Source organism: Onychostruthus taczanowskii, unplaced genomic scaffold (assembly GCF_017590055.1).
Source record: "Onychostruthus taczanowskii isolate IOZ18803 unplaced genomic scaffold, ASM1759005v1 scaffold20, whole genome shotgun sequence".
Classification (NCBI taxonomy): Eukaryota; Metazoa; Chordata; class Aves; order Passeriformes; family Passeridae; genus Onychostruthus; species Onychostruthus taczanowskii.
The window spans coordinates 3,110,233-3,126,599 of NW_024499240.1; the positions used below are offsets into that span (position 1 = coordinate 3,110,233).

General features: G+C 36.6%; 1 protein-coding gene across 2 annotated transcripts in view; it reads left to right on the top strand.

The window, feature by feature from the left end:
* Positions 1-16,367, top strand: part of B3GALT1 (beta-1,3-galactosyltransferase 1) — a 182,152-nt gene that overhangs the window by 117,746 nt on the left and 48,039 nt on the right. For both annotated transcript variants that reach the window (XM_041403681.1, XM_041403680.1), the window contains exon 3: positions 10,725-10,828. The gene's annotated coding sequence lies outside the window, so the exon portion shown is untranslated. The remainder of the gene's footprint in view (positions 1-10,724; positions 10,829-16,367) is intronic.

Consider the following 16,367-nt stretch of genomic DNA (forward strand, 5'->3'; position numbering starts at 1 on the left):
CCACTGAGAATAACAATTAGTTGACACAGCACTCTGTTACACAAAACAAGGCTACAGTAAGTGCTAGATCTCATAAAGACACACACACACAAAAACTTAGTCATCAAAGTACTGAAAGTATTGAAGCACAAGCAGGCCCTAAACTGAGTTCGGTTTTGTGTTTCCTCTTTGTTTAGATTACGGTCTCACATTTCAGTTCTGCAGATCAGAGGTTTGTGTGGTTGCGCCCATGAGACCCTAATATCACAGATAAATCTGAATAATCAGAACCCTCAGATCAATGTTTCTGAGGGTAAACCCCAGCACTGCATTCATACCAATGCTATACAATATTCTGTACTCTGGCAGCCTTCACAATACTCTGTTATTGCCCCCACTGGTAACATTGAAGAATGCCATGAATTCAACTGATAACAAAAGCAGCCACAGTGATGTTTGCAATTAGAAAGTGATTCTGCAGTTGAGCTATTCTTGCCTCCAACCTGACAGGATTTTGCCTAACATGTGATAAAAGGAAATAAGGACAAATACACAAGTGATCTAGGTACCCCTAAATATCTGATTGTCACCACTTGAGGCCATGTTGACTTACCTCACCGCTGAGAATTTGTTCATTGTCTTTTTCTATATCCTCTCCTATGATATAAACTGTTTTGAATATTGACACATTTACATTTTAAAACCAGCCACAGACATACCTTTGCTTACACATACTGCTACATGAGACTAAAAGTCAAACTTAAATGCACCAGCTATTTCTGCTGACACTTAAAGTATGAACTCCTTTCCTTATTTCTATATAACTCGTGGATTTATAAATCCTGTCTTTTTTTTTTCTTTTTGGTGTAACTTGATTATTGTCATAACTTTTTATTCTTAAAAATCTCACACGACTTACAAGGTATTTGTCTTAGGTTTACAGATACTTCAATCAAATGTTTACAAGCAAGTCAGTCTCTTTTGGTTGCAAATTAAAAGAGCACTTTAAGGTGTTACAGGGCTTACAGATTACTTTAAGGCCAAAATACCTAAAGTTATAAAAGACCTGAATGATTAAGCACCATTAACAGGGATTGACAGAACAGTTTACAACAACAACCTGAAGAAAGTGTTAAATTACTCATACAGAGATTTCATCAAAGTCTCTGCTCAACTTCCTGTTTTGTTTAATAGATGAGAGATCTAGTTAAGATGATCTTAAGTCAAGAATTGGACAAGTCATGGAATGATAAGAGAAATAGGAGCATTGCCAGCAAGGGAGCTAAGCAAGCAAAACCCAGAGCAAGACTGCACTGCAAATGGGAGCTCACGAGTAAGAGCAGGAATCAGGAGGTAAAGATCAGGGATGATATCCAAGGCACAAGACAAGGTACAGTAACATGCAATGGGAGTAAAACAAAAGCAATCTGCTGAGTGTCCCAGAGCAATGAGTGCAATTTGCTCTGATGGGTAGGGTAGCTGTCAGTCAGTCTGACACCAGTCTTCAATCCTGGGAGACCAGTTCCATGCAGGTCACCTCTGTAGTTTAGTATTTAAAAAAGAATACATGCATCTCCATTTGAATTTTATAAACATAGGACAACTTCCATTGTCCTATGTACAAGTATAACATGAACACTTATAATATCTTAGATACTGCTGTGTAGTAAGAGCCCTGATTAGGTTATTGAGAGCTTTGAGTTTACAGTGATCTCTGCCCACCATTGTTTTCTGGGTTTTTAGTCTTGTCTTCATTTCAGAGACAGATTTTAGGCAGATCCAGAATCTTTCTCCCTGTATATAGACATATTGCTTGAAAGAAGCAGTACTGCGTGTATGTGTAAGCAAATACGTGGCTGTTTATTTTATATACCATAGCAGAGAAATGGTCTGCAACATGTGTTGTGATGTGTGTGAACCCATCAGCACAGAGGTAGAAGTGGTATTACACTTCATCTCCAGCTGAAAATTCTGTCAATTGACAGAAAAGAGGCAGAGTGACATGGGAAATGCAGACAGGCAATACATATAAGGAGACAGATAGCAAGTATACCAGAAAAAAAAAAATTAAATACATTTGATACAGGTGAAATATGTCAGCTTATTGCTTTTTATTTATAGACCTGCATAGAAACAGTGCTTTGCCATACAAAAATTAAATTGATGCATATAGCTCAAGGAGTAGGCATGTGAAATCACAATTGACATGCAAAGAGAAGTGGAATGAGTTAAAATATTGTGGAATAGGAACTGCTTTATCCTCTGGTCATCACAATAAAAAATGCAATTAAATATTCTGAAGAAATATCCAGTGTCTTGCTAATGAGACTTAAAGTGTCATTATACAATGTAAAGTGTTCAGACAGGAATTGGTGATAAGCAGATAAGTCTTGGGGAAAAAAAAGGTGTCAGACTAGAAAATACATAAGCGTAAAATCCACAAATGAACACATCTGAGAAAGAGGTCTTATAACCTATGCAAAAATTATTTCCTGGAATGATGTCATCTCAAAGACCAGCCTTTTGTATAAACTACAGAAAAGAGAAAACTCAAAGAGAATTTCTTATGAAGAAACACCAGTTAATTTCTGCTCCAGATAGCAGAATCCAGAAACATTATCTCAGAATACATCTTTCATGTTTGTACACACTTAATTGTTCTGTATGATGCAAAAATGTTTTGTTTACTTCATTAATACTTTAATTTTACCAAGGAATGGAATTTTGTAAGGATTCAAAATTCAAGAGCAGTTGAAGGGACTGATTGAGATCCAAATCTAGAATAATGCTCAGCTAGCATAGTGTCTCACATTCAGACCCCAAAATTATGATTACCCAAAGTGCTCTTTGGGTTGTCACCACCTATGATCTTTGTAGAAAGGAAGTTCTGTGAAGACTGAAGGAAGAGAAGGAATACGGTCATTTTCTGTGAAGTCAGTTATAGCAAAAGTACTTGTTTATTTTGTTTTTTTGTAAAATTATCACAAGGCTTGTATAAGCATAATGGATACACATATTGTGCCTATAAATTCTCATTCATAGGAGATAAACCAGTGTAGCAATGCTTTGAAGTTAACGAGGCTTCCCAGTTCATTACAGATAAAAATGCCGAGTTCCACCTTCAGCATGAAATTAATAACTGTTAGCAGTGTAAACAGGCTTTGAATTTAATTTCTGGTACCACAGAAGCAGCAACAGCAATGTCTTTTCATACATTTGAGATATATAAAGACAGACAGCAAACATCAACTCTTCAAAAACTCCCCAAAATGTTTTTAATTACTTTTCTAAATTTTTTTAAATGTAGACTTAAGACAGTAACACCTAGCGAAGATTATTTTTACTTCCAGCACTCTGAAGCAGAATGGTTTATTATTTTGCACTTGATAGGATGAGCATTATTTACAACTCTAAACAATCCTGAATTTTGAAAGTCTCTGACTGTATTGCACAAAGCAGCAAAATGATGTTTTAGACCGGATGAATAAGAGAATAAATACTTTAAGAAAACAGACAACTTGAGAATACTTATAATGGGAACACTTTCACCTGACAGAAATAATAAAATGTATTTTCCCAAAGGACAAGGATTTACTTTTTAGCTAGTTTTCTTCTTATAGAACCACAAAAAACCCCCAAACCTTTAAGATCATCAAGTCTAACCATCAACCTGTCACTGCCAAGTCCACCACTAAACCTCATCCTTAAGTGCCACATCTACATATTTTCCATATGTCCGTGGATGGTGACCCAGTCACTTAAGTGGACAGTCTGTTCCACTGCCTGATAACCCTTTAGGTGAATAATTTTTGCTTCATATCCAATCTAAACCTTCCACGGCACAACTTGAGATCATTTCCTCTTTTAATCAGCACCAATTAAACGCAAATTCTGATGTTCTGCATTGCACACCTTCCTCATAACTAAAAAAGTGTCAAACGTTTCCCATTTGCCGCTGTCATTTAGCATAAAAATTTATGAAGCATCTCTGAGAATAGCTCACTAGATCACATTTACATGGATAACTCAGTCTTCATGGGCTAAGTAGGACTGAATTAATGAATGTACTGTTGCTTCACGTACCAAAAAGCGTGGCTAAAGGGATAACCTGCAAATGCAGAAGCAGGGACTGGGAGATGCACTGGTTGCAGTCATTGATGACTCCCTCCTCTGCAGTCTCAAGAAGCTAATCTTGCTCAGGTCAGGGTGCTTGTTACTGGGAATCACTCAGGACACAAGCAATAAGACAGCATGTGTCCACAGTTCAGGTTCTTTTTCCTCTGTCCCAATTTCATTCCAGAAGTGCTGTGATTGTGAAAGGCACAGTGTGACACCATAAGAGACTTAGATCTTCTCTGCACAAACACACACAGTCTGGGTGGCAGCAACAAAGCAAAAGCTTCCCCTAGGGCATACACCAGGATTATCAACAAGGGAGGACTACTTCTGGATTAAAGCTTTGGGCCACTGTCAGCTACGGCACAACTCCCACTGAAGTCAGCAGAGCCAGGATTTCACGTCTGTTGCAGCAATTTTGACTCCCTGCCTGTTCTGCCTTGGGACTTCCAACCAGCACAAAAAGGGTCTTAACAGTGCCAGAAGCTTTTGCATTATGAACTGCAGGCAGAAGCCCTGAAACCCTTCATATAAACAACCAAACACTCATCAGCCATGTAAGAAATTTAAGACTCTGCCAAGCTCCAGGGGATTCAAACCTGCATACACAAGTATGATGTTTCACATTAGCACACCGCGCTGAAACACTCTTGTCCTGTTAAAGTGCTATCTTTTTTTTCTTTTTATGAAAGTGTTATGGCAGAAGATTCATGTTTTGATTGAACACAGAGCAAGAAGCAAGCTAAATCATATACTCAATACAAATCTCATGCAATAATGATGAAAGAACTATAAAATGACTGCAACAAAAGCAGACACTTCATGAAGTAGTCTCCTCTAAATTCAGTATGTGAAGGCAATATAGGGAAAATGGAAATGCATTAAGAAAAGATGACAATGCAGGCAGGACTGTCCAAAAGCCTTAACAACACTGTAAAATATTACGATAAGACTCTGTTTAAAATATACTCAGCCTTTGTCAGTGCATATAAAACAGATAGATAAACAGATATAAAAACATTAGCAAAATGTCAGAAACATAACTGTAAGTCAAGCTGGCATGGAATTACAGTGCTCAACAAACACAAAGAACCAGTTACAAGTCCCTGACCTGTGACAAATTTTTGCTGACTTCAGCACAAAACAAAAATAACTCGAATAATTGCAGGACTAGACTTTGGTCATTATTTCATCTAAACACAGAGGAGCTTCAGTTTAATGAGGATGGCATGAATTCTGCAATGAACACCTATTTAAAACTAAGTCAAATTTTGCTGCTGCTACTCGGTGAAGAAGTAACCACTTCATCTCGGGCAGCATAGAGATGCCCTACTTACAACATGTAAGAGTCATCACAAAAGAAATGGATATTTATAGTTGTATTTATTAGGCTTACATTGTCATGTAAAGACAGACACGCACACAATATTCTCTATTAGATTAGTTTAAATTAAGATGTTGGGGTTTTTTCCTAACTCTGAGCATATTTTAATAGAAGCTTTAAAAAAAAAAGTTTAAACCTTAGAATGGGATATATTTAGAATTCCATTCAGCTTTGCAAAAAAAAAAATTGCTTAAAAAGGCTGCAATTCAAGATCTTCTAGGAATAAAATTTCTCCTGAAATACTTGACATTGCCAAATGGAAATACCATCAGAACAAACCAACAGTTGAGATTAATTTCTGGGTTTACAGAAACAGCTACAGAAAGTTGAACCAAGAAAACATCTCATTCTAAAAGCTTCAGCCACTGGTTTTTAGCTCTTCATCAACAGTTCATCAGTCCTTAGCTTTAAGAATAGCAACTATGATAGTGGTCATAACTGGTTTATGCTCCCTTAAAAAGATTACTCCTGAAGTTTACTGACCTACTCTGGCTTGAGTAAATGCATGGCAAAAACCAAGCACTGAACACCAACTTTCCCATGCAAGGGCATACAATGGCCTAAGATCTCCCACTTTTGCTTTTGGATGGAGGCAAGGGAATAAGGTCACACTAGTTTCAGTGAAAGGTAACTAGCACAAAATAAGTCATACACTAGGCATCATCCTTTGCAGTGATAAATTCTTTAGCAAGCTGAATGTTTGCAGGAAAAGGAAAAAAGGGCTGGGGAAAAAAAATGCGCATTAAACATGATCATTCTGATATTTAGGTATATATCCCTCTCCTATTGCTAAGCAGGAGGACACATCATGATAGCTATTCTGCAGAACATTCATCATCAGAAAATTAGGTTCCTTACAAAGCTTTTTTCTTGACACTTTCTTATTTGTGTCTGTAGCCAGTATTTTCTATTTTTAGGAAATTTTATATCTATAATATTTTTAAGCATCCAAGGAAAGACAACATGAGTTATTACTCTGAAATAATATAGCTAAGGCAGAAAAAAAGTATTGTCAGATATTCATAACTGGATCATTAAAAAATTCTCTCATTCACAGGTGGTCCTTTACTAATCATATACAAACAACAAGGTGCTTTAATTTCTGTTTCTATCATTCTAAATTATTAACACTTGACTATCAGAGCTAAATATTAGAAAAAAATATCTTGAGACTCTCCATCCTATTTCTTCTTCAATGGTCTGGAAATCTTTCTGGATACTGCCCCTACATTCCCTCTCTTCACACAAAAAGCTTGATTTTCCACATTTTCTGATTAGTTGCTGCAATTTTTTCATGTAACTATTTAGTGAGAACTTTTTTTAAAAAGTGAAGAATCATGGAATCAGAGTTAGGAACAAAAGAAGCCCTGTGTTACCTTCAGAAAACCTTTCAACCCTTTTCAACTTGAATTTTCTTTCCTATGTGTTCCTTTGGTATTTTGCTATGCTATATATAAAAACCTCTGATCTGTCTTCAGTATAAGTTACTTTATACCTTTATTTACACTTTTCCTTATCATATTCCTGCTTGTCTAAGTTTATCTTCTATTGTATGGACCTAACCACCTCCTCTCAGCTTGTCCCTACATTCACACCAAGTGATCTAAACTCGCTTCAGCCATGGCTTAAATTTTTAAAACTTGCCTCAAGCCTTTAAACCTACATCTTTCCCCTCATAAAGAAGTCGGAATCTCAATAACCTCAACATGAACAATCAGTGTCAGGAGAAAAAGTGCTTGCCTGGGGCTTTTTTTTTTTTTTTCAAATATTTTAGAATAAGTAACTAAGAATAGTAAGTGAGAATCCCAAACATAAATGGTATTAACACCAATAAATACATTGAACTCTAAGTTTCATTTTTACTTAACAAAGCAGAACCAGACTAGAGTATTTTATTCCAAGGTTTTTCCATTATCTCAAAGTGATACCTACAGCTTAAATATAAAATTCCAATTTCATATACAGAATTGAATCCGTTGTTTGGTTAACTTACTAACTAGTCCCTTAGACTAACTCACACATATTGTGTACACTTAATGTTGAGAATACATTTTTTTCAACTGTTGGATCACCTGATGAAGCTCAACTTAACTACAAGCGAATGCCTGACAAAATACAAGAAGAAAACTCTTTGGGAAGAGTAATTCCCTATATGGGAATTGTGCTGGACACTGAACTCATGACAGATGCTCCAAAACCAGTGAATACTGGATATTTATTCCCATTTGTACTTGTAAGAAGACTGTAACCTTTCTTTTGCCGTGTATGCCCCACAGCTGTTTCACAGCCACTTTGTAGTACCTTAAGTTAAAGCACATGGACCCTCCCTGAGAAGATCAGTGCAACCAAACCCACAGGGATGGGAGCTCCAAGAAACATTTAAACCAGCACTCCATCTTTCACAGTGGGTAAAATTCTAACAAGACCAAGCACTTGAGTTTTGACCACTTAAAAGAGCTTTCCTCTGCTGCAACTTAGATTAGTCTGAGTCCTTGGGTAACAGTCTTCAGCACATAATAGCTGATGTCTGCCAGGAGGTCTTTGAAAGAGCCCTCTTCTCTGCAGTACATACACATTCTTACAGTCTATATGTCAGGGCAAGAAGCCCCAGATTTTGCCATCAGCAAGGGCACTGTGCAAGATTGCTGTTTCTGAAACTGCCTGATCATTTTGAATTCCTGGAGGGAATGCTTTTAGAAAAGACAGCAATCTCAGCCCGGGCTGAATACAAATCAAATACATAAATGAAATTGCACATCACTTACACTTACTGATGAGAAGTATTGACAGCAGCATGGCCTTTTCCCTTTCCCAGGATTCTTTGAGTCTAATTTTATACACCAAAATAATTACACTGCTCTTCCCTACTGGTATCAAGATGCTCCTGACACTACACACTGCCAGATTTCAATGGGCTGAAGGGTTATCTGTTAGGGCAGACTCATTAGTGGCCATTATGTTTAACAGGAAATTAACAGTCACTACTTTGTATGTTGTGAGGATGCTTGTTTTCAAAATAAGTACAGCAGTAAATTGTAAATACAAGTCTGAGTTTAATTTATAAAGCAATTCTATGCTTTTAGAATGAATAAGTTATATTTCATTTCCATCTTTAAACTACAAAAATCACAAATACTTTCTCACCCTTTTGACCCTGGTTAAGATTTTAAACTGTCTCTTTTGGATGCATAGCTTAAAAATGCTCTGTAGTTTACAGTTTATCTCCTACCTGCTTAAAGGAAATATTTCATACTTATTTGAAATTCAGACTGCAAAGTGAGTGATTGGTGGGGAAGCAGAAGCAGCTTCATTACTATGGAGAGGCAGAATTTTGTAAGAAGCCTCACGGAAAAAAAATAATGACAACTGTGTTTATGATTCTCAAACTAAAAAAAAACCCCAATAAAATCTAGTATATTTGAATCTGCATAAATAGAGCTATTCTGAAAATTGATGGAAATTGCTAATATTTCTTAATTGAAGGAAACCAACCACTGATTTCTCTTCCACTTCAGTTATGAAATTAAGGCAAATCATCTTGCATCCTTTTCATCCTATCACACCCCTTCTGAACTATTTGCCCAATTTGTAGGCTTACATCCCAATTGAACAGAAATTTGCTTAACAGTGTGAGACGATGATGCATTTCAAACAGGGTTCTTGATGGCTGAAGACTGTAGTCCAGCCTCAGCATGGGTAACTGCTGGCACTACAATGCTCACCTTCAATGAGATAATATTGGGAAGGTAATACACAGACAGTTAACAAAGGTAAAAACTTCAGAGTTTGCCACATTAGGCTCTAAATTGCATTAAACAGATTGAGAGCCAGAGCCTAACCAATCTTCCTACCTATTATCAGAAATTACCATATTTCGATTAGAAAATGAAGCAGTAAATTTTTTTTCAAATGTGATTTTTTAATTCAAACTACTCACAGGAACATTTAAAAGGAACTGTGATAAAATGTCACAGAAAACCAATGCCAAGATACTCAAATTACAGACATTTTCATACTTCTGCCTCTGTTGCACCAAAATAGAGTGGCAACTTCATGCAGTGCCCCTAGGCATAAAACTCCCTGATATAAATTCAACAAGAAAGAGCAAGTACGCATTCTGACCTGAATTTCTCATTTCTCACGTATTTCTAATACAAGGGTGATTTCTATTTGCATTTTACAATTTTACAACTCCGCTAATTGCAAGGTATTCTAAAATAAATGTAAATTGTCTGGACAGCCACCATCCAATTTCTAATGGACAGGTGCTCATACAAAAATTCAACAGGATCAGCGACAAGCCAGCAGTAACCAGCAGGGTGACGGTAGAGAGGAATGACTTGACTTTCAGCTGAACTTCCTGTTTAACCACAGGGATAATCAAATTAGGTCAAGGTCAAGTATGTGACAGAGAAGCTGTGCCACGCAGCAAATAAGGGCTGCTGGTGTATCGGTATATACAGTAATAGTGCTTTGGTTTTCTCAACCACCATTTCATGTCTTGCAATTCAAAGCTGCTGCAGCAGAAAGAAAGTGGCCTCCTGCACTCAGCCCTTCTTCTGGGCTCTGTAGGTTCAGCTGCCTCACAGGTTGCTGAAGCCTTGTGGCAGAGCAGTCCATTAGCACTCACTGCAGCACTTCAGTAGCCTACCTCTTGTCCACAAGGAAAACATTAAAGCTGTCCAATATAGTAACTAATAACTAATTAAACTTCCCCCCATGGGATGAGAGATGTTTAAATCTCCCTGGCAGAACAAAATGACTGGACTGGTGGTGACATTCTTACCCACAGAAACTTATTCTCAGATGTAGCTCACTTAGGACCCGAATTAACTACTACAAATAGATGCTTTCAACATACAATGATTCTGGGACCTGTAGTGCTTTGGCTTAATAATTTATGATTTTCCCGTTTCAGTAAATGAAAATAAATTGATTTATGGCAGTAAATGCACAGGTACTGAAAACAGCAGCTGTAGTTTTTTTGATACCCATCTGTCCTCCTCTTACTCCATCTGTTTCCTTCACTCATTGCGCTGGAATTCAGCTTCACAAAATGCAGTCCAAACTCTTTCATGTAGCACAGTGTAAGTTACCTAGTTACCCAGCTAAAAGACATTTTCAAAATAAATCACTCTCCTTGCACTCTGTAAAAGGCAACAGACATGGATTTTGTCATTAATACACGTCTGAATGTTTTTTTCAACAAAATATACAACTGTCAGTAAATTGCCTCTGATTTCAGATGGTACACTTGGAAATAATACCATAAAGGCTTCTTATTTTAAGCAACTATTGATTACACCCTGGGGATTTTCACCAATTCCACTTGATACTGCTTTTAAAATGGTAAGTAACTACATAATTCTATGATTTATAGACTGCTTTGATTTTATAGACAATACAACAGTAAAAATGCACTCTAATATATAATGTCATTTGATTATACAGCTTTTATTAAACTGTTGACTAACTTTTTTATTCTTCAACAGTTCTTTAGCCTGTTAATGATTAAAGATTTGGATTTTACTCTTTACACTAAATGTACATGTTTAACAGGAAAAGAAAACCTAAGAAAGCAATCCCTCCTTACAATCTAAAATGGAACATAAAATATAAAGGCTGAAATGAATTTACTGGAAATTTTGCATAGCACAAATACAAAAGCTACCACTAAAACCCATTTGTTCTACAGGAAACTATAAGCAAAGGCTATTTCCATTATTACACCATCTTTAAGGCAGTGTGGTACACAAGGTCAATCGAAGGTCGAGAAGGGAGGTTGCTGTTACTTATATTTAAAATGTGAGCCCTTTTATAGAGTATCTCAGTGTTCACAGTGTCCTTCATGTCTACACTAACGTGGTACCTTGAATGCCTACATGCCTTAAATACCTTGGTTTATGCGTTTACTACTTCATTATTGGCATCACATTAAAAGGGAATATTTACATTTTATTTGCACTACAAAAGTCTTTTAACTGATACTGAATTTATATATAATAGAATATTCAATACTAGCATACAGAATACAGTGCACAGGCAGACACATTTAAACACAACTTTGTCATCTGGGTGATAGTAACTCCATTTCCAATTTTTTTTTTAATTCCATACATTATTTTACTAAAAAATCAGTAGCACAACTACCTGAAAGAACTTTTTTGAGTCAAAACCAATAAACTAAACATAACTTCTTGAGATACAGAAGTGTTTATAATATAAGGAAACTTGAAAATATGTGGTAAGAATTTCAGTTGGAACTAAAATGTTTTTCCAAGATGAAAAATAGAAACAAGTCATGGTAATAGCACTTTGTAAAATAGAACTTTCATATGACAGATCCATTATAATTATGTAGGTGACAGCAAAATTAGGATTGCAATTCTTTTAATCTTTATGTGTATTTAAATATATAAAAGTCAATTCTTCCTTTCTATGGCAGAGTTTGAAGTAATTACAAATGAAAGCAAAGAACTAAACTGCTGTTATTAACCATACAGAAAAAAAAATAAAATCTGTATACCTCCTGTGGTCTTTAAAAAGCATTAATAAATCATTTGCATAAAGATAAAGCAAGAAAACACATGCAAAAACATTTATCTTTTAGACATCTACATGCTACTTATCTCGATTTCTTCCATAAATAGAAACTAATTATGGAGAGACTGAAACCAAGACAATGCCCTAGAAAGAGGCAACCTTTTTTAAATATACTCAAAATGCTGTGAGTAAATCTGTATCATACAGATTCATATTTAACACACAGATCTTTTCTGGTCTAACCTTCCTCCTTTTACAAGCAATGGTTAAACTTCTACTAAATCCATTAAAAGCAGAATGAGCCTTTATGCATTCTTTCTCCAGTAAAATTACCTGCCCTGCAGAGTATCAATATTAACTGTGAATGGTGGAACTGTAAAGGCTCTAATGAAAAAAAGCATTCAGCCCTCTAAATTAATGCCTGAGCTCTGACTTTTAAGTGAAGACAGAGAGCAAGTCAGCTGCTGCTCATATTGCTTTCTTATTCATAATTGAAAAACCAGAGGCTTGGGAGTACTTGGCAACCTAATCCATTCCTTCCCAGGAATTTTATATAAGTTTGCCTTTAATATAATTTTTTTCTCCTGCTATAATTTCAGAAACAAGTTTGATCCAAGGCTAAATTTCAAAGCCCAAGACTGACACAATATAGGAGTCAGCAGTGAGGTTAAAATTTCAAATATGCTGAATCAATCCTGCCAAGGTGGGTGTTAAGGCTCCTCAGTTTCAAAGCATACCTCAGCTGCTGTACTTGGACAGTAATGTTCCCCAGAGTCACTGCAGAAGTGCATGTCAAGCTGTTTGTCAGAGCAAATAGCAACTCTATATATAAGAAAAAAAAGGCCAGCAAAGGACACAATTGAAGACTCTTCAGCCACTCAAAGCTGGAAAGAGCCCTTAGAAGGCCTGCAACTAACCTGAGTCAGGAAAAATATTTTCTTTGCAACCTGGGAGGAAAAGGTGGTTGGATGGATCCAAGGAAGTCAGCCAAGTAAAAAGATGCATGCTGGACTTCACAAAATTAAGCACAACCACGGCCTTGATTTTTAGGCCTGTATTTTCCTGTGCTAAAGGAAGGGAGATTAAGATGCCTCAAATGCTTATTCTTCACAGGCAGGGTCACTCAGAAATCTGATCTGTATGACTGCAGACACTGGTAAACAGTGATTCACCAGGATACAGCACTGAGCTATAATTCACACTTTTAGTGCTGCACAGCAACCCAGCAGCCAAAAACTGTGTCCCATTAGAACAGTGTACAAAGTGACAATTTGCTGTGCTGCTTTACAAAAATCATAATGGGAAGAAAGACCTTCAGGATTGCCCTAAAATACCATCTGTCCACAGAAAAAGGCAAAACACATTAATTTACATACAACATTTTGCCAGCCAGTAGCAGCAGTAAGCATTATCCCTTTCCCCTATCCTTCACCTTAAAATGGACTATTCTAAACCACTTCAGTTTTGGCATATACATTTCCTGCAACAAAAATAAACCAAAGCAACTGAATATGTAACAATGTGCAAAAAAAGCAGAGCCTAGGGTGGAATACACAACCCAGTGCACATTTCTGTTTGCCATATACTGCTACCTTGAAGTGCAGAATATTTGCACAAATATAGGGAACCCTGAATGGCAGCAAGAGGCACTTGCAGCCTAGATCAGTCCTAGTGTGTGCCTCCAGAGACTGATTTCACACCAGCTGGACTTTAACCTAAATAGCATCAGGTTAACTCATTTACCTGAGTTTCAAATAAATCACTCATTCTTAGTCCTAACTTCCTGATTCTGTGCAACAGCACTACCACATCAGTCTACCTTAAAGCAAGGGCAAAATAATTATGTAACTAAGACTAAGTGGATGCACTGGGCATGGTAAAGGAGGAAGGCAGATGATCATTTAAAGCTAAAGCTTTAAAATTAGATCACAGAAAAGGCATTTAAATAGTTACAGCAGCAATTATTTAATTTTGACCTACTCAACACTATAAGACCACAACCTGAAAATTTATTCTATGACTTTTGATTTGTAGACAGCTAAACTACCAGATTTCAGCTTTCCTTGGTTAACTGATCAGAATGTGCTTTTCATTCATTCTTGGTTTTAAACTTTATTGTTAATGCAGAAAATCTGCATAATACCAAAATTGAGACTGAAAGAGATGGAACTTTATCTCAAAATAGCAGGCCTTGTTGCAGTTTTTGGTATTTTTCTAGTATTTAATTAACTAAAACCTTCACTTCAGAATTATAGTTCACTGACAAATAACTTCATTACACAGTGGCTGTCTGTGGTGTTTCATGGTCTTCCAGAAGGCTGATTTCAAAAACATACAAACCTTGGAGGGAGGGGGGAGTGGCAAGAAGGAAACAAACTGAAATAACCTTAGCTTACATTACCAAGAGGAAAATTCCCTATTCAAGTTCAAACTAAATGGTATCTTGGAGGTGAGAGCAGAACAGTAATCACATCAAGAAAGTTGTGTGAATAATGACTTGGGAGAACCTGATGAAGAAAAAGAGGAGAATCCTCAAGGCAGGAGATGCAATAAACCAGCTACTTGCATTGATTCAAAGAAAAAATGGGAAATGTTGACAATGTGTTTACACAACCTTTTGAAAGATGGGAAAATAAACTGGAAGGATTAAATAGAATTTATCAGTCATCAGAGGGATGTCTTTTTCTCCCTTTCCAACTTCTGCACCATCAAGTTCAACATTATCAGCAGGACATTCTCTACATTCTCAAAGTTATAAACAGCAGTCCAGATGCCACAAACACAGCAAAAGAGATGGCAAGCTCAGCTGTGCCTGGTCTCTCTGCTACTGAATAATCTATTGTAATCAAGGTGTCAAAGAATAAGCCCATTACAGATTTCATGATGGCAACTTGAGGAGATATACTAAAATTGCAATTACGTATGTATATGGGGGGGTCTGCCCTCTGCAGAGAGCCACAGGTCCGGCATGAAATTTTTCTTCAGCTTGTTAGGCAAACAACATGCACTGATTTTCAGCTCAATGTAATGGTGATACCTCCACTGCAGAGCAAAGAGGTGACATTTCACTTCACTCAAGTGTCAGAGCTCCTACAAAGAAACTATTACCTTGGTTTATTTATACAAGTTCAGAGGATTCAAATACATGCAAATATCCATACATGCAAAACAAGCACTGAATGCTCTTATATAGTAAGGAGAACTGCAGCAATGTCCAAGACAGAACCATAGCTAGGCTCAGTTCTCAGTAAAGTCAAGGCTGTATATTCATCCATGATAACTGCTAGTGGTACACTAAAATACACCATGCTAATGGCCAGTCTGCTCCTTTCCTTGTTGTGCCAAAGCACTTATAGGTAACGTACGTCTGCTTAGTAACTTTTGATCTCTTCTGGTCAGGCTAGTGCTGCAACCTTTTTTGGATTAGTTCTTTGTCTGTTGGCTTTGTCCCTTCCTTTCAGACACTGTTCGGGTTTTGGCTGAGACACAGCCAGTTTTCTTCACAGCAGTCTGTGTTTTAAACTTATGCTGTCAACACTGCTCTAGCCACAAGGCCATCTCTGTTCATATATTACAATTTCATTGCACATATGTGGATGACTTTGACAATCAATTTGCAATAAAAAAAAAAAAAGGCTTAGGATCTAGAGGGTACATTTTCAAAGCTTAAAGCAAGAGGTACACTCAATCCTTTTAATGAATAATAGGATAAGTATATACATCATTTACAAGTGGATTTCAAAAGGTTCCACATTTAGAATAAATTCAGCAAACACATGAGATTAAACTTAAAAAAATTAAAATTAAAAAAACAACCCTAGCAAGACATTAACCAATGATGACACCTTTCTATTCATTTACATACAGCATTTTGCCAGTCGGTAGTAGTCATTAAGCATTACCCCTTTCCTCCACCCTCCACCCTAAAAAGAACTATTCTATATCCCTATCTATTCATACATAAACTGATCAACAGTACTTTTAGGTCTTTGTTAGAATTACTGCTGCTCAAAACTGGCAATTCTAGGGCAGATTTATTGTTTTTCCTACTAACAAAGTTCCTGTCCTGCTGAATCTTTTATTTCTTCTTCCCATGTTGTAAAAAGCGCCCTGATATCTGATATAAAAGATGCACCACAGCATAACTGTGTCCTCTGCTTTAAAGACAGGATAGTAAAATGTAGGATAAGCATTTCTCTGATAGTGCCTACACATCATCTGGTTGCCAAGGTACAAAATACATTTAAATTTCTGGGATTTCATTTTGGGGAAAATGTCCAAACAAACATTGTGAATGAGAGATTTTCTTAGTTTATAGAACAGACACTACATCATGAGGATCAAA